The sequence below is a fragment of the Camelus ferus genome, chromosome 34, assembly GCF_009834535.1.
Source record: "Camelus ferus isolate YT-003-E chromosome 34, BCGSAC_Cfer_1.0, whole genome shotgun sequence".
NCBI classification, from domain to species: domain Eukaryota; kingdom Metazoa; phylum Chordata; class Mammalia; order Artiodactyla; family Camelidae; genus Camelus; species Camelus ferus.
This window is the reverse complement of record NC_045729.1, coordinates 12,796,805-12,813,150: the sequence shown is the minus strand read 5'-3', so window position 1 is coordinate 12,813,150 and position 16,346 is coordinate 12,796,805. Positions and strand designations below refer to the sequence as shown.

Sequence of the window (16,346 nt, the reverse complement as noted above, 5' to 3'; positions counted from 1 at the left end):
TCTATATATTATTAGTACAATAGTGTTGACTCCCAAACCCATGAGAGAGTCTCAGGAGAATGCCAAGGGACTAAAGACTACACTTTGAAAACTATTACACTAAGGCAATACTTCCATTTTTTTTAAAGAGTATACAGTTATATGCAACATATATGTATGGATGTATGCAGATACATATAAACAATGTGTTAATCTGTATTGAAATCCCAGATCTATCATTTGCCAGCTGTGTGACCTTGAGTGAATTATTTAACCCCTGTGAGCCTCAATTTCCTCAACTAAAAAAAAGCAAGAATAATAATAGTGCTTACTTCATAGGAAAATTTAAGAATTAAATGAGATTAATTCATGCATAGCAATTAACACAACACCTTACAAATATTATCAGATTAATAAATATTAACTATTACTATTAAACATTACTTTTTAAGGTGATTTTTTTTAAACTAACCTATGAAGGTATATTTTCAGAATTAAAGGCTACAATAGCATATCAACAATTTTCCCAATTAAAACTAAGAACACTTGGTCTGGTTTATAATCTTAAATAGTTTATCATTATGCAATATTCATTACTGATTATACTTGGATTCAAGTTTTGATGGCAGTTTTCAATGCTGCATCTATTTAATTTAAGCATATTACTTAATTTATGAACCAGTTGGTGGTTAGTTCCTGGTTGAGCTATTGTAATGATGGCGACATTTTCTGAGGCCACCTATGCTTCTACTGGATGACTACCCGTGATAGGCCAGAAGTATAACTGGGTACTGCAGATACTGGTAAATAATATCCAATAGGCCCCTAAGATGACTGTGTAGTTTCAGAAATACTTACAGATTTAGACAAAGGCTGAGCAACCGCAGAACTCTCTGAAGATGTAGATTCAGGATGAAAGTTTTTAGGCAGCCACTGGATTTGATCTTGAGTTCACGTAATGCTGACTGGTAGGCTTGAAAGCAGCAGTAATATCTCCACTGGGTGCACTATTCTTTATTCCCCTGCATATGAGCGGGGATTTACCTTGTTCGAAATATCTGAAATTGTGGGCTCTAAACTCGATCTCTCTCCAACCAAGACTGGCTCATCTTCATCATCATACTCACATTCTTCTACTTCCTTCTGCCGAGGTTCCAGCTCTTCTTCACACGCCATCAAGAGTTGTGCCATTTTTGAATAATTTTTTGGTGAAAATTGGTGTCGCCCATCCAGTGGCAGAGCTGGCTTTCAGCAAACTGCCACCTAAATACTCGTGAGTCCAGACAAGGCGGCGGCGAGTTACATCTCAGTTGTCCTCCCTTCTCTCCTGTTAAGTGGTCTTCTAACAGTTTAATTCGCAGGTCCCAGCAACAGAACTGTGAGCAGAGCGGATCCACCTGACTAGGGCCCAGAAGGGGCAGAGAAAGAGGGAGAAAAGGAGGTCTAGGTAAAAACTAGACGGCAGTTTTGTAATAACTGTAAATGGAGTGAAATCTTTAAAAACTGTATTTTAAAAAAGAAGTGGGGGGCGACACCTAAAAAGAATATTCCAGTGACTCCCGGGAATGCCGCCGCGAAGCCGGCGGCGAGGCCACGGGGGCGGGGCGGGGCCCCCGAGGAGCGGCGGCGCGGGGCATCATGGGAAGGCCCCGGTCCGCCCGCGGGACCCGGGCTCCTGTCCAGCGTGGGAGGCCGGGAAGCCGCGCGGGGCGTGCTCGGCGGCGCAGGCGCTCCCCCCCCCCCCCCCCCCCCCCCGGCTCCAAGGCTGCGATGCCCGCCCCATGCCAGCAGCCCGTTAAGGCCAGGGTCCTGCACAGCAGTGGGTCCCTGCCTGCTCGCCAGCAGTAATCCCCAGATTTCTAGTTAGTCCTTTCACAAATCTTGTAGAACACCTTTTATACGTCATTGTTTCCTGGAGATAGTTTTCAGCTTGTCCTTCTCTTCTTTTAATCCAGTAACCATAGTTCTTTCCCAATGTCTTGTCTAATGATTCTAAAGTCTGCAGATTTTGCTGGTCTGTCTCTGCAACTTTCTTCTGGTCGTGCTGGATTTGTTGCGTGCTAGTTACCACTGCAAGTACTGCTCACTACCCTTGAAAGTGGAGGGGAGGAGGTAGTTCCCAGGAGTCTTAGGATGAAGGTGGCTTCTCCCCAAATTTTACATTTGCTTTTGCCAGGTGCATAAGAGTACTAGGAACCCAGAACCACCTCTAACTGAATTTCCTGCTGGAGGGTTCTCGACTGTCCATTTATGCAAATACGGGTTGAAAGTACTCTGCTGGGCTGAGAGCCCTCTGGTTACAAGTCTTCAGCGACAGGTTTCTTTCACTTCCCCACCTCCCACCTCCTTCTGCTCCTCAAAGCAGCTCTCCCTAGACTTGCCTGGGGATGTAAAGCAGGTATTTCTGGTTCAGAGATCTCACCTTAATATGGTAGGGTTTCCCCAGGGTCCCCATTTGAACTGAGTTCCAAGCTTAGTTTTCTGCCCTCTCCTATGGGGCCATCAAAATTGCAGCTCTATTTCCTGGATCAGCAAATACCACTGGGTAAATGGAGCTCCAAATGCTTTTCTCTCTCTTGGACTGCAATCCCCTGATTACTCATTTTCTTATAACATTTTGATGCTTTTAAGACAACATTCTTTTTATTCAGTATTTTAATTTGTTTTTAGCCAGAGGGTTAGGCTGAATGGCCAGACTGCCATATTCCCAGAGATGAAGTGCCATTTCTTTGTACTCCTGTCACTTAACATGTTTCATCTTGGCCTCCTAACTACACAAATCCACAGGCACTCTGAGCCATACCTCCTGTTCTCTGGTATCAAAGCTTAAAGTGCACTGCGCACTGCAAGGCAATTCTCAACCCCCCTTCCATCTCCTCCCATCCCCTTATTATACAGTTTCACTACATTTGATCAATTCCAAGAACAGCATTTCGAGTCTCAGGAACAGCACTGTTGTTGAAAGATGACTATCTACTTACCAATATGGAGATAAATGGTAAAATCCCAGGAAATGCATGGTTTTCACATGGTCTGCTGTAAGTGTGCTTGTGAGTATGTGTGTTTTTTGTGTTTGTGCATACACACAGGAGAAAGTGAGAGCAGGAGAGAGGGATATATGGGTTAAGCTTTAGTCTGGCAAAGTCAATTCCATCTTGTTGTACTATGTGTAGATGGCTTTACAACTTTGTAAATGGGCATGATGACAATGATTTCCTTATCTGGACAATCAGAATAAGCTGTTCCAAATGTCATTGTCAAAATGTGTATACAACCAAAGAAGCCAGTCCAATAGTGAATAGGATTAATTTGCAGCATAGTAATTTGTAATTTTAAATAATTCAAATGTTCTGTATAATTCAGACACTATATACATGGTTCTTACTAAGAATAAAATTTGCAACAGATTTATCTATGTGAAAATACAACCTACCACATTACTTGGTCATTAGTTAACTATGCAAGTTACTTAACGTCATTTAGTGTCAGATGCATCACTGGTAAATCACAGAGCATGGGCATGAAGTGGTGTACAACTCCTTCCAGCCTCACATTTCTTCCAAAGATTTATTTGTAATAATGGAAAACCATTTAGAAATAAGCTTTTTGCATAAGCTAGTTACATGCAACAACACAAAAGAATTTCACAGACAAAACGTTAAGCAGAAGCCACCAGACAAAAGAGTACATATTGCCTGATTTCCTTTATGTGGAGTTCAAGAACCAGCAAAACTCATCTAAGACTTGACAGAAACCTGAATACTGGTTACATCACTACTGGGGGTGGTACTGACTGGAAAGGGGCATGAGGGAACTCTGTGGCATGATGGTAATGTTTTATATCTTTATCTGTGTGATGATTATGTGGGTCTATACACATATAAAAATCATCGAGCTGGACACTTGAGATTTGTTCACTTAACTATGTGTATGTTATACCTCAATTTTTAAGTGCCTAAACAAGGACTCAAAACTTAAACACTTTATTATTTCAATGTTTCTAAAAAGATAAAACAATGTATTCTTTCCTTTAAAAAAAAAGTGTGCATGAATGGCATTTTATTTATTACTGCCCATGAATGCCTTGCTTAGAAATGTGTCAGATATTTTTAAATCCTAAAACTTCATTTCTTTGTTTAAAAAAAAAAATCTAATTCAACTTTTGCCAGGTCAGAATGGCATCTTCATCCACCCTACCCCATGCTCCAGTTATCCTGAATTCATAACACTGTATACTTCCCTCTTCCTAAACATCACAGAAATACCTGTGCCATGGAAATTTTTCTGGATGCTAAGCCTTCTCAGTTCTCCACCGTAGGGGAGCAAAATTTGCCACCCCAAAATGTCTGTGTAGCATGCAGATTATTTCAAGCCCAAAACAAGCAAGGTTCAAAAGACTCAGGAACAAACTTTGAACTTCCTCTTGACTGCCTAAAAGAATTTAGAGAGAAGGTCTGTTCCCTGAATAGAGCTATCACCAGAGATACCTGCAAAGAATATGGGCTAAAGGTGGTGGGGGAAACTCCAGGCAAGGCCTACAGATCAGAGTCCATTCCGTCCCATAGTCTCTTCATGGCACAGAAAACATTTATTTACTAAACAATTGCTTTTCCATTTTCATGTCAGTTGCCTTCCTCCCCTTTGAGGTCCCAAACCACTACCATCAACATCCTCCTGTGTCTTTAGCTGGAGCTAGTTTTTAAGGTGAGGGTTTTGGCCATTTGGCAAGTTACTCAGTTTTCCTGGGTCTCTCTTATGTATACATGCTGTTCAACTTTTGTCTGATTTTCTCCTATTAATCTGCCTCATCTCAATTTCATTCTTAGACCAGCCAGAAGAACATAGAAGGGTAGAGGAAAACTTTTTCCTCCCAGGACACCATCAACTCCCTTCACCAAGAAAAAAAATAAGAAAACCACACACAAATATTCTAAAGAATTCCAGATTTGAAAAGGAAAAAATTAAAATGCCCAATTGTAATAGGAGATGCTGGAAACTGCTGTTAAACCTGTTCTTGAGACAGTTCAGACTGTTAATAACCGCCAGCATTATCAAGCACTCATTATGCATCGTGGTGAGAGCATTAAACTGGTATCATGTTATCAGATAATCATAGAAAGTCATGAAAAAGATACTAATATTAACCCCATTTAATGAACGAAGAATTTAAGATTAGAAGAGGTAAAATTTACCTAAGTTTGTATGTCTAGTACCTGGCAGATGGTGGATTTAAACTCAAGAAGCTTGATTCCAATGCAAAAATTCTTAACTATCACACTCTAAAATCCTTCATTACCATGAATTGAACTCTGTCTCCCTTTACTTTACACCTAGTTCTGCTCCTTGGGGAGACAAAGAGCAACTTTAATCCCCTTCCATATGACCACATTTCAAACACTTGAAAATTGTCACTGTCCTGCCCCGATCCCCTCCTACAGGTGACATACCACCACTGCCTTCCACAGTTTTCTTTTGTTTTGCTTTGTTTTTAATATGACTTGTTTCAAGTCATGTCCCCTTGCTTGAGACCATTCACAAAGTGCACCCTAGTGTATTCAGTAATTGCCTGGAATGGAAGAAAGGACATTCAAAGTGGCCTGAAAAGTACACACACAAAGCACACTACTCCAGAAGAGAAGAACCACTTTCATGGAAGCTAGAAATGCTTGGTAAGTAGTGGAAGAAGCGGTCAGAAGGAGGGGCCCTGGGGCTGCGTGTGCGCCGTGTTTAGTATAAACGGGCACTGGTTCGCACCCAGTAAACAAGGGCAGCCTCCAGGAAAGCGACGTAAAGATCCTTCCTTCTCTCCTTCTACTTTCCTGAAGGGGATCAAACCCACTGATCCTTGGGCAGCAGGAAGGTCCAAATTTTGGAGCTCCAAACTCCACAGCACAAGCAGGCCATGATCCACAAACCTTCCTTTGAAGCTGACTTAACAACTTCTCATGTGTGTAGAAACCACATGAAAACTCACGACTGGCTATAGATAAAGAGGAACAGGACCTGCTCATGAGAACTTATCTTTGATTGGGACTACCTGGGTTCAACACTGGGAGGTCGGAAGCTTACTGTGATGGCCAGTAATAATAACCCTCCACAGGGCAATGGCTATGCGCTGTGTCCTAGTGATGTGGAGTCCAGACATAAGGGGAGGGCAGGAAATGACGAGCTTTGTTCTTAAATCCAGTAAACCTTTTTGATCAGGCTTATCAAAGTCTCAGGGAAAGAGAGGAACTGGATGCATCGTAACAGGCTGGGGCACAGCGCCCACCACGGACGTGCTGTGAAGATACACCGACTCCAGCGGCCTGACGGCTGCCATACTACTGGTCACTAAACTGGGACAGAGACTAGAGAGACTCAGGAAGAAAGAGGCAAACAAGAGGGCCGTAAGGTTGGAGGACTTCCCAGGAATAATAAAGATAAATGTGACAAGGAACAAATACGAGAGAGAAAAGGATGTTGCAAACAAGAGACAAACTAACGGTGGCTCTTCTGATTTATCTAAAACATCAGCGATGAGAATAGGGACCTGAGAAACCAGCTTTGTGAAAAGCTCTTGTTCCTAAAGACAGATTGATTGATTGCCAGAGATTATTGAACAACAAAGAAATACCACCTCCTATAGTCTAAGAAACAATCTCCAATTAAGGCAACTAAAAATATTTCCCTAGGAAAACCAACAGCAGAAGCCATTTATACTGTATTTCGGAAATGGATTTTAATATGTTCCAGTTCAAATAGTTGAGATTTTTCTTATGAAGTTTAAACCTGGACAAACTGCTTCCAAACCTACTTATTCCTTCACTGACAAATACAATCATGCTCCTGGGCTTAGATCTTATTATTATTAAATACTTACTAAGTCTCCCTGGTGTGCTGAATGCTGCACAGAATAGATGGATAAATACATCGTGTGCCCTCCTTTGAAGGGCTTAAGAGTCTTATAAAACTGATAGGACACACAAATAAACACCCCCAAAGTTCTGCCGGAGACTATTTACAAGAATCAATGTCATTACAGTGCCCTGGTGTTAGGTGCAGGGATGAAAACGAAACTGGACTTGCTGGATGAAAAGGGAGAAACACCCAGACATCATTATTCCAGCAACAAGCAGCCTTCTCTCTCCCTCCTTTCTCATCCCAGAGAAGGTGCAGCCCTCTCCTGTCCGTAGCTAATCCTTTGGCCCCCCGAGTCCTCCTTCCATCTCTTCTCCCTGCCGCTGCTCTGGCTCAGACCTTCATCTTTTCCTGGCCGGGATCGCCGTGAAGGCCTCACCTCTCTGAGCAATCCTTCTGCACACCATCTCCTAAAGAATTTTTTTTTGTAAAACATAAGGTTCACCGTGTCACTCCTCTGTTTAAAGATTCTTCAGTGTTTTCCCATAGGTCGCAGGATATAGTTTGAATTAATCCCTTCGCGTGACATAAAATGATTAGCGGTTTGCATCTTTCATAGATTTTCACTCTCCTCTTAGGGCACAACCCGTCAGGAACCTTTCTACTCCAAACCTACTGCCCTTGACTTGAAGGCTCTCAAATCTCTTACTCCTTTTCACATCTCCACACCTTAATGCCTGCTGAAGGGCCACCCTTTCTTTCTCCCCTTATGGAGCTAGTTCAAGCATCACCTTCCTTTTTGTATCACTAACATTTACCCAGAATTTATAAGAAAAAAATAAGAGATAATGTGCCTAAAGCAGAATAAAACGATATTTTAAAGTATCAGAATGAATGCAGGGTCACATAGGTGGTTCAGACTTGCAGGGACTTTAGGAAAGGATGGAGTTCCCTGTCTTGACACCAAGGGTCTGGTAAAGTTTGAGGCAGAGAGAAGGGGAGGAAAGTGGATTCACCTCCGAAGTCTGCTCTGACCTCACGGCCTGGAAAATAGGTACCAACCCACAACCTCTGTAGAGTTTATGTCAATACTTATTATTCTTTACACAGTTCTCCTTGGCTACCTGCTCGCCGCAGGCAATAAATCAAAATCCTATCTTCTGGCTTTCTGGAGGGCCCCTTATCTTCCATGGCTTTGCAGGAAGATGGTCTCTTCTCTCTCCCTTTATCGGGACTCCTAATCAATTCCGGAGGCTCTTGTTCCCAGCGCGCACGGCAGCGCCACAACCACAGCAGGCCGGGGCCAGCCGCTGCGGCCCCTCCCTTGCAGGAGGGGGAGCTGCAGACACACGGAGGAGGCTGTTCAAGTGCCTGGTCGCTTTGGCTTCTTTCACTCTCCTCCTTCTCTGTTTTGTTTTTGTTTTTTTTTTTGGGGGGGGGTGGTTTGAACCTCATCTCATGAAGAAAGCTTTTAGTGGGAAAATGACAGGGTTGACCATGCAAGCCATCTGGCAAAGCTCTGCCACACCTTGGGTGCGGGGCAAGCAGGCTGAGAATGAAAACAGCCCTCAACAGGACACACAGGGCCAGGGGCAGGGGCGACAGGGGGCAGAATTAACCAAGTCAGTAACCGGCAGCCCGCCCCTCCCTCCGCTGCACTGGCGAGGTGGGGGGGGGGCTCCTTAGTGCTCCCCTCCCTGCGAGCACGGGATGGTCATTGGGATGGAGCTGATGCTGCAGCTCCTCCATCACAGGCGGACACTCACTCTGGGTGCAACGGAACAACTGTATGCAGTGAATAATAACCAGCTGGGGTCTCTCGCCACTCACAGAGAAACAAAAGAAAGAGAAAAGCAAAAGAGAGGGGAGATGATCAGAGGTCAGAGAAGAAGAAAGGAGGAAACGAGTGGGACATAAAGCGAGAGGAGAGAGTGAATTAATCTTCACATGGTCAGCATTTAAAGGAGATGATTCGCGAGCAATGCTAGGAAGGAATTAGTGCTCCTGTTAAGCTACATAGCGAAGCTCCGCATTTAATGTAACTGGTGGGAAACCTCCGTTAAGGTTCCAGAGAGCACAGAACTTTCAGGAGAGGTACAGCCTCTTGCTCATGGCTGTGGGCTTGTGGGCGCAGGACAAGGGTGTGGCCAAATTAAGGCGGCCCGGATTTAAGGTGGTGTGTGAACCGGCACTGCCTCCCTAACAATCAGGGTGTAGTGCAGAAGCAGCATGGCCTCAGGATTTGGGGGTGCTGGGTTCAAACTATGTTTCCTCGTCTGTAAGATGGGGCTGAATATAATATCCTTCCCAGGTTTATTTGGGAGAAGTCAATGCATGTGCATTTTGCAACGTGCAATTCAAGTGTCAGCTCCATGTGCCCCCTGACACAAGGAAGCAAGACACAGAAGAATAGGAGGGTCAGCATGCCCCTTACAGACCCCTGGGTGCCTCCTCCTGGTCTCTGCTTAGAAGAGGAGGTAGGCAGGCTCCTGGTCCTGAGGCCAGAATCGCAGCCCAGTGCCCCCATGGGCTAGGTAACATCTCACCTCAGTCCGCAGTCCTCCCCTCAGACAGAAATGATGGCGCCCTCCACCTCCCACCGGAGGCAAGAGTAACAGAGGCAGCAGGTATCCAAGAGCCCGTGTAGAAAGGATACAAATTCCATACGCAGAGTCCACATGGCCTGCGTGCAGGACCCACAGATATCTTTAGTCCCGTCAGAGCTATGTTTACCACATTTCCTTGTCTTTTCTGAAGCAAAAATCTCATTAAAGCACAGGCGGAGATTAGCATTAAGACGTGGTTTTAAAGACTAGAATCTTCTAATTCAACCCCTTAATGTCCTTCCGATATCAGCCCTGCTCCCACACAACCCGACACACGTGGAATGGCTGGAGTGAAATGGATGACGGAAGACGGTTGTGTATTGTGACTCACACAGAGAGCCTCCAGAAACTTCCACAGTGTCCCCTTTGAGAACCAGCTACCCAAAGAAGCAATCAGATTGTAGTGCTAGAGGCAGGGAAAGGCTTATAAGGGGTCCTGGACAGCTGGCGCTGCTGCTTGCTCTCTGAGGCACTGGGGGAGGCATTTTCATCCTTTAGGCCTCTGCTTCAGCGCCTGAAAAATGAGCACTCTGCAGTGTGCCACCTGCAGGTGAGCTCTGGCCAGGCCTCACCAACGTGTCACCGCGGCTGTTTAATGCAAATATGAAGCCCTGGGCTGGGCGTGCTGGTGGGTTCCCCACTGTTTCTGACCGCCTTCCACTGGGCACTGCAAACACACATCACCCTGCTTGCCCCAAGGCCATCTGAGATGGCCACAAATGGAGATACTGGTTTCTAAGATGCCACGCCCTCACTGTGTATTTTTTAGACAGTTTACTCTCTCTCTCCGAATCTCGGTTTCTTCATCTATAAAATAGGGGTAAAAACAGGGTCTACTTCAAAGGGTAGTCATAAGGATTAAATCAGTCAACTTTTGCAAAATGCTCAGAGCAGTATCTGGCAGACTGAAGAGTCCTGACTACCTAATTATTATTATTATCATTGTGATTCACGTATTTTCATCTCTGATTCTAGATTCAGCAGATCCTCATCCCATTTATTAAGCTTCCCGTGGAAGAAAAATCCAGCTCAGCAACAGTCCTGGACAACAGGCCATGAGCAAGTGGTTAAGCACTAAGCAGGCTCCAAGGGACTAGTGGGTGGAGCCACGGGCTGACTTCTTAAAATAAATGTCTCCCCTTTGAACTACTGGTTCTTTGCCCACTTGTACCCCATTCCCTCTCCCTACCCCTAAAGCCAGAAAAGCACTGAACGTAAGAATTAGAAGCATCAGATTCCAACTTGGACCCTGCTACCATGAGGCCTTCTACATGTCATTTAATGCCTCCGTTTTCTCATCTGTGAAATGCAGGCAAGTGGCCACTGTCTTAGAGGCAGAAATAAGGCAACCAAGGCGAAAGCACCAACATAGGTCCTGGCATGCGTCAGTCACACAAAAACGTAGTTAGATTTCAACTTGGGTCTGAACCAGTCCGTTTCCTCTCTCTCCACTAGCTCTTTTCAAACCTGCTAGTGGTACCCAAGGGCATCACCCAACCCCTGGCCACAGGCAGACCATCTGCTGTCCTCCCTCTCTATTTTAAGCTGTGCCTCCTGGGACTGTTCCTGGCCATTCTGGAAAAGTCAGGTATCTTGCCGATGTAATGCTGTAGGCTTCTGGGTCCTTGGAGCAGCACTGCCCGGTAGTACTTCCTGCAATGATGGCATTTTACAGACATGGCGTCTACCACAGCAGCCACATGTGGCCACTAAGCACTTGAAACGCAGCTCAGCAACTGAGAAACTGAATGTGTATTTCGTTTAAGTTTAATTAATTTCAATGTAAATATGACCTGGGGCTACTGTATCCTGTACTGGACAACACAGCCTTAGACCCACTCCCATGTTGTTGCCAAAGTGCTAACTCCAGCGGCTCTTCTGAGCAAGACGTCTGAGCCTTCTGTCCACCTGGCTGCCTATCTGTGTGTGGACTTTGCTACCTCACCAAGGCTGGTGGAGTAGGAAAATGAGGTCACTCAATGGCTATTTCTAATGCCCCTCCAATCACTAGGCAACCAGAAGACTTGCTTTTAACATGCAAATAAAATCAGCATTGCCCTGGTTCCCTGCATTTGGGGGAATGTATGTAAATTTCAGCTATCCTTTTAATAGTCACCGAGGGTCTTCCTTGCAGGGGGATCACTCTGTGGGGTATCTTACCAAAGGGCAGAGCTTTCAGGCCATGATAAAAAGCCTGTGCCCCGACTGAGGATGCAGGGCAAAATGCCAGGGACCTTTTCGAAAATGAGATCCCTGGCATTTCAGTTTCACTCAGTCAAAACCCCACAAGAATTTCCTTACTTCACAGTATTTTTTACATTAATCTTGCCAAGATCAGATTCCAAGAAGCAATAAATATTAAGTTAGCTTTTACTTTAAATCAGAAAGTTTGTTAGGTTTGATACCCTACACAAATTATCATCTTTGCCAAAGTGAGATTGGCCCGAAGGGATTGAGACAAGATTCATCCTCTTGTTTAGAACGTGTGAACCCTGCATTGTTTCATGACCTTTACTCGGGGTGTTCAACGTGCTGTGTGGATTGTTCTCAGCCACTTGCCTCAGACAGAACCAAAACGAAACAAAACAACCTGGCCCAAGTAAGAGAAGGTGGGGGGTGGGAGGGAAGGCCCATCTGCTCGTTTGATAAATATCTACCGAGCCTTTACCACATGCCGGGAAGACACAGGTGACGGGGGGGGGCTCCAAGTTCAGTTAGAGACAGATCTGTAAACAAGTAAGGGCTACACAGAAGGTGCACGGTCCACACAAGCTGCCTGGGAACACAGGCAATGGAGCAGCACATGCCACAGGGAAAGTCAAGGAAGGCTTTCCCAAGAGGTAGTCTTTGAGCTGGGACTGAAGAATGGATAGCCACCCAAGGATGGGAAAGGGGGAGCTATGCTTCCAGAAGAGGACAAAAGCACGGGGCGAACAAGCCTTCTACACTGGGGGCGAGCCCGAGAGGTGGCCCCATGTTCATTTTGGAGCCTCTCAGTCTTCCTAGTCTTTCCTGGCCCCCTTGGCCCTCTTCTACATTCAAGCCACCAGTCCAAGAACATCCTGTTCCTCTTGGTCACACCCCATTATGAGAAGGCTCCAAATCCGGTCCTGCTAACCAAATCCCATGATCCTATAAATCAAGGCTGCTGCTGCTTCTGTACAAAGCCCCAGCAACCCGCCATCTATGTGAGTGGTGTTTGCTGTTTCTTGGAAAAGACCCTCCACTGCTGCCGCAGGTAGCCAGCTCCCCAAGGATAATGGCCCAAAGACTTTAGAGGTAGCTAGAGACCACAGGGTGGGCTGGCTGTGCTGGGAAGTGCAGTGGTACTTAAAACCAGAGAAGAGATGTTAGATGACAGTTAATTTAATAAGAGGCAATGTCAGGAGGCTAAAAGCAGCAGGAAAGTACAGGACAACAGAATGATGCAGAAGAAGAAAAAGGAGACAGCGATGCCCCAGGTAAATGTGGACTAGCTGGAAATTTTTCTGGCATGACATTAAATTCTTAAAATTGATCTTCTAAGCTATGCTTTTTTAGGAGACCACATTTTAAGAAGGTACATTTACCCCAAAGTGCAGAAGAAGCTAGAATATTCACAGGAAACTATATAATATTACAGGTAAATATATATTCAAAACTAGCCTATAACTGTTGGATGAAAATTATCTGCTCCACTATGTGACAATACCTCATTTTAAGTGACAATTTCAATATATACAAAAATGCTTCTTTCTGCTTCTTATTATTCTGGATAATAGAAAAATATCAGATTTGGGGGTAGGGTTTTTTCTGTATCTTCTTATAAATTAGGTCACCTCACCAGGCTTCCTGGCCACGCTGGGTGGATTTTCCCAAATAAAGACATCACAGTGGTCAGCTGGCAACATCAATGATAGAATTCAGGTCCCCAGAAATGGGAACCAAGTAGGGCAGCACTGTGAGAAACGCACTGGACCTGCCATCAGACAGCCAACCATCAGACTTAGCTCTTGATACGTCAAGTCTACCCTTTCCCCTCGTGTACACTTAAAAAGACAAGTCTCCAAACTCCTCTGAACCTCAATTTTCTAATCTGTAAAAGGGGAATAGTAATATCTCACAAGATTGCTAGGAAGGTTAAATGCAATGATATAAGTGAAAGCATATGGAAAACAGCAGTCCATAAATCTTGGTTCAGTGGAATCTGAGAAATATCATGCAATTGATTCATAATAGGAGTCTCATGGTCTGGAATCTGGTTATGTTAAAGGAAATGTCCACACAGCTATCAAAACCCCTGGTTTCTCATCCCTGGCCTAATGATCAGTCACAAACAGCACTGACCAAGCCCCGGGCCCTTGCATTTTCTGCCATGAGACGTCGATTAAGGGGAGAGAAAATACAGTAAAATTAGGATGGTTACTTGCTCGCTCCTCGAAAAGCCTGGGGATAACTGATTCACAGACTACCTATTACGAAATTGGGGTCTCCTTTTTTCAGACAGGATTTGTAGCTCCAAGGTGAATGACTTTATCAAAATAAAGCTGGAAGAGGATTCCTTCGTCTTGCCCTCCTATGATCTCTTTTTGGAACAATCAGCTTGAGCGTCAGCTTTCTTTCTCCAGATCCTTCTCAGTCTTTCCACCCACTCAAAACTACTGGCAGTCCAGCTAACTTATTTTTATTTATTTCACTTATTTAATACCTCACTTGTTCTCAAAAGGAGTAAGAGGACTTCTAACTCCAGCTAATAAGAGAGGTTTACCTGCTTCCAAACCTCTGTTCTGGGAAGTTCCCACAATGAGCCTGAGTTCCTTTTCTTCCATGTACAGAACCCAAAATCTCTACATTTACCTGCCTGAATTCAATGTATTAGCATGCATATAACCAAACCTTCCCACAAATAGGCATGTAGACCTTCAGTCTTCTACAGTTGGAGTGTCTATGTTCAAAATTTCATACTTGGTGACCTTCTGAATGTAGATTAGAGTTTATAGTTCTATGAGTCCTAATATACAATCCATACAGAAAGCAAACAAAGCGAAGTTTAAGATTATAAACTACTATTCTTCATAGATTCCATTCAAACTATTCCAAAGAAACACTCACTCATAAATTTGTTTCTCTCACAACTTTTCTAAAATTCAAACTCTTTTCTGAACTAACATTCTCTAATACACTCATTTGGAATGGTCCCAACATTTTGGAAACAATGGCCCTGCCTGACGTGAAAGATGCCAGGTAGAGGCCATATGGTTTCTTTTTCTTACAGGCTTAATGACAACTCTAGCAATAATTTTTTTTAATGTGATACAGTCTTTTAAGACAGTCTATCAACTTAATTCATTTGAGTTAAAAAAAAAATAGTGGTGTTCAGTTATAAAATGGTAGGGAAGTATCAAAATGAGCCAACAAAAGCTTTTGGCCAAGATCTTGCTTGAAAGTTGGGAGCTAAAGAAGAGAAAGTCTCCTTGGAAAGACTCCCCATTCTGAGGGCAGTTGGGACCTCAGGGACTAAAAGAAAATAGACCTTCTTCTTTGGGTTCATATCAGAAACATCTCGAAAATGAGATCACTGATGTTGCATTTACCTCCCTTCCCCACAGGAGGAAATCACATTCCTACAGAGGAAAACCGTATAAACCCTTTCAATCAATTCAGCTTTTCACCTCCTGTCTTCCCTAAAGAGCTTATCTCTGAAGAGGCCTCTGATGGTAAGAAACCCCAGAGGAATTCACACACAATCCTGGGACTAACAGCCCGTCTCCTCCCTGAAAGAAGGGAACGGGAGAACCAAGACGGTGGAAAGTAGAAAAGTGAAATAGAAAAGGAAAAAAGTCAATAAACTAAATCTCCTCAACGTGGTTGTGCTTCAGGGAAACCTCGTTCCCTGGCGCTTCGAGCTGCACCAGGAGAAGGCTTACGGAGCAGGAGAGTAGTGGGAAAAAGAGGAATGAATACAGCCCCAGCCTAGGCCAAATGTCTGGTTCTCATTACATACAGTGAGGATATTGCTTGTTGATCCTCAGCATCGTTCTCACCCCTCTAAGCTCTCCTCTGCATGCCAGGGCTCTAGAGCCTAGAAACTTCCTTTCCTGGATGCCCTTGCCAGTAAGTTTCTGTTCGATTCCACCAGTGAGAGGCGAGAGTGAGACGGGGAAAGCAGAGAAGAAAGAGGCGCCACTCTGCCCCCGGTGCAGGCGGAAGCAAGTCCGCAGGTGTTGGCACGCGGCAAAGCCGGTTTGCCTAGGACACCAGGCGTCTCCTGAGGATCACCCACGTGCTTCGCTGCAGTCCCTGCACTTACCTTCTTCCCGAATGGGGCTTTCCTGGCCCTCACTCCCCCAGCCTTTCAAAGGTTCTGTAAACCTCGAATTCCTAGTATTAAACCACTTTCCATTCAAAATATCTAAGGAGGCTCCTGTGAACTTTGGCTCGTGCATTAGTCTCTTCCGCGCTTCTCGAATCAAAGTACACATACCAACCCCCGAGGTCACCAGGGGTTCTGTAAACTGCCGAGAAACACGGGACAGATCCTTGAGCCCCATTTTCCTCAATCATGTCTACTTTAGGAGTTAATTCTGATACTAAAACAATCATTGAAATGTTATAGGGGAAAGGGCATTTTAAAATAAAAATTTAATAGACTCACAGACATGGAAAACAAACTTACAGTTACCAAAGGGGAAAGAAAGGGGAGGGAGAAATTTGGAGTTTGGGATTCACAGATAGAAACTACTACATATAATAGTATAAACAAGGACTGACTACAGCACAGGGAACTGTATTCAGTATCTTGTAAACCTATAATGGAGAAGAATCTGAAAAAGAAAATATATATATATATATATGTATATATATATATATATGTATGTATATATATATATATGTACTACATATATGTAACTGAATCACTATGCTGTACACCTGAAACTAACA

At 44.2% G+C, this 16,346-nt stretch overlaps 1 protein-coding gene and 1 pseudogene across 1 annotated transcript in view; both read right to left on the bottom strand.

Moving 5' to 3' along the window:
• GRIN2B (glutamate ionotropic receptor NMDA type subunit 2B) overlaps positions 1-16,346 on the bottom strand; it is a 377,702-nt gene that overhangs the window by 301,191 nt on the left and 60,165 nt on the right. The window lies entirely within an intron of this gene.
• Positions 674-15,955, bottom strand: LOC102507925 (annotated as a pseudogene).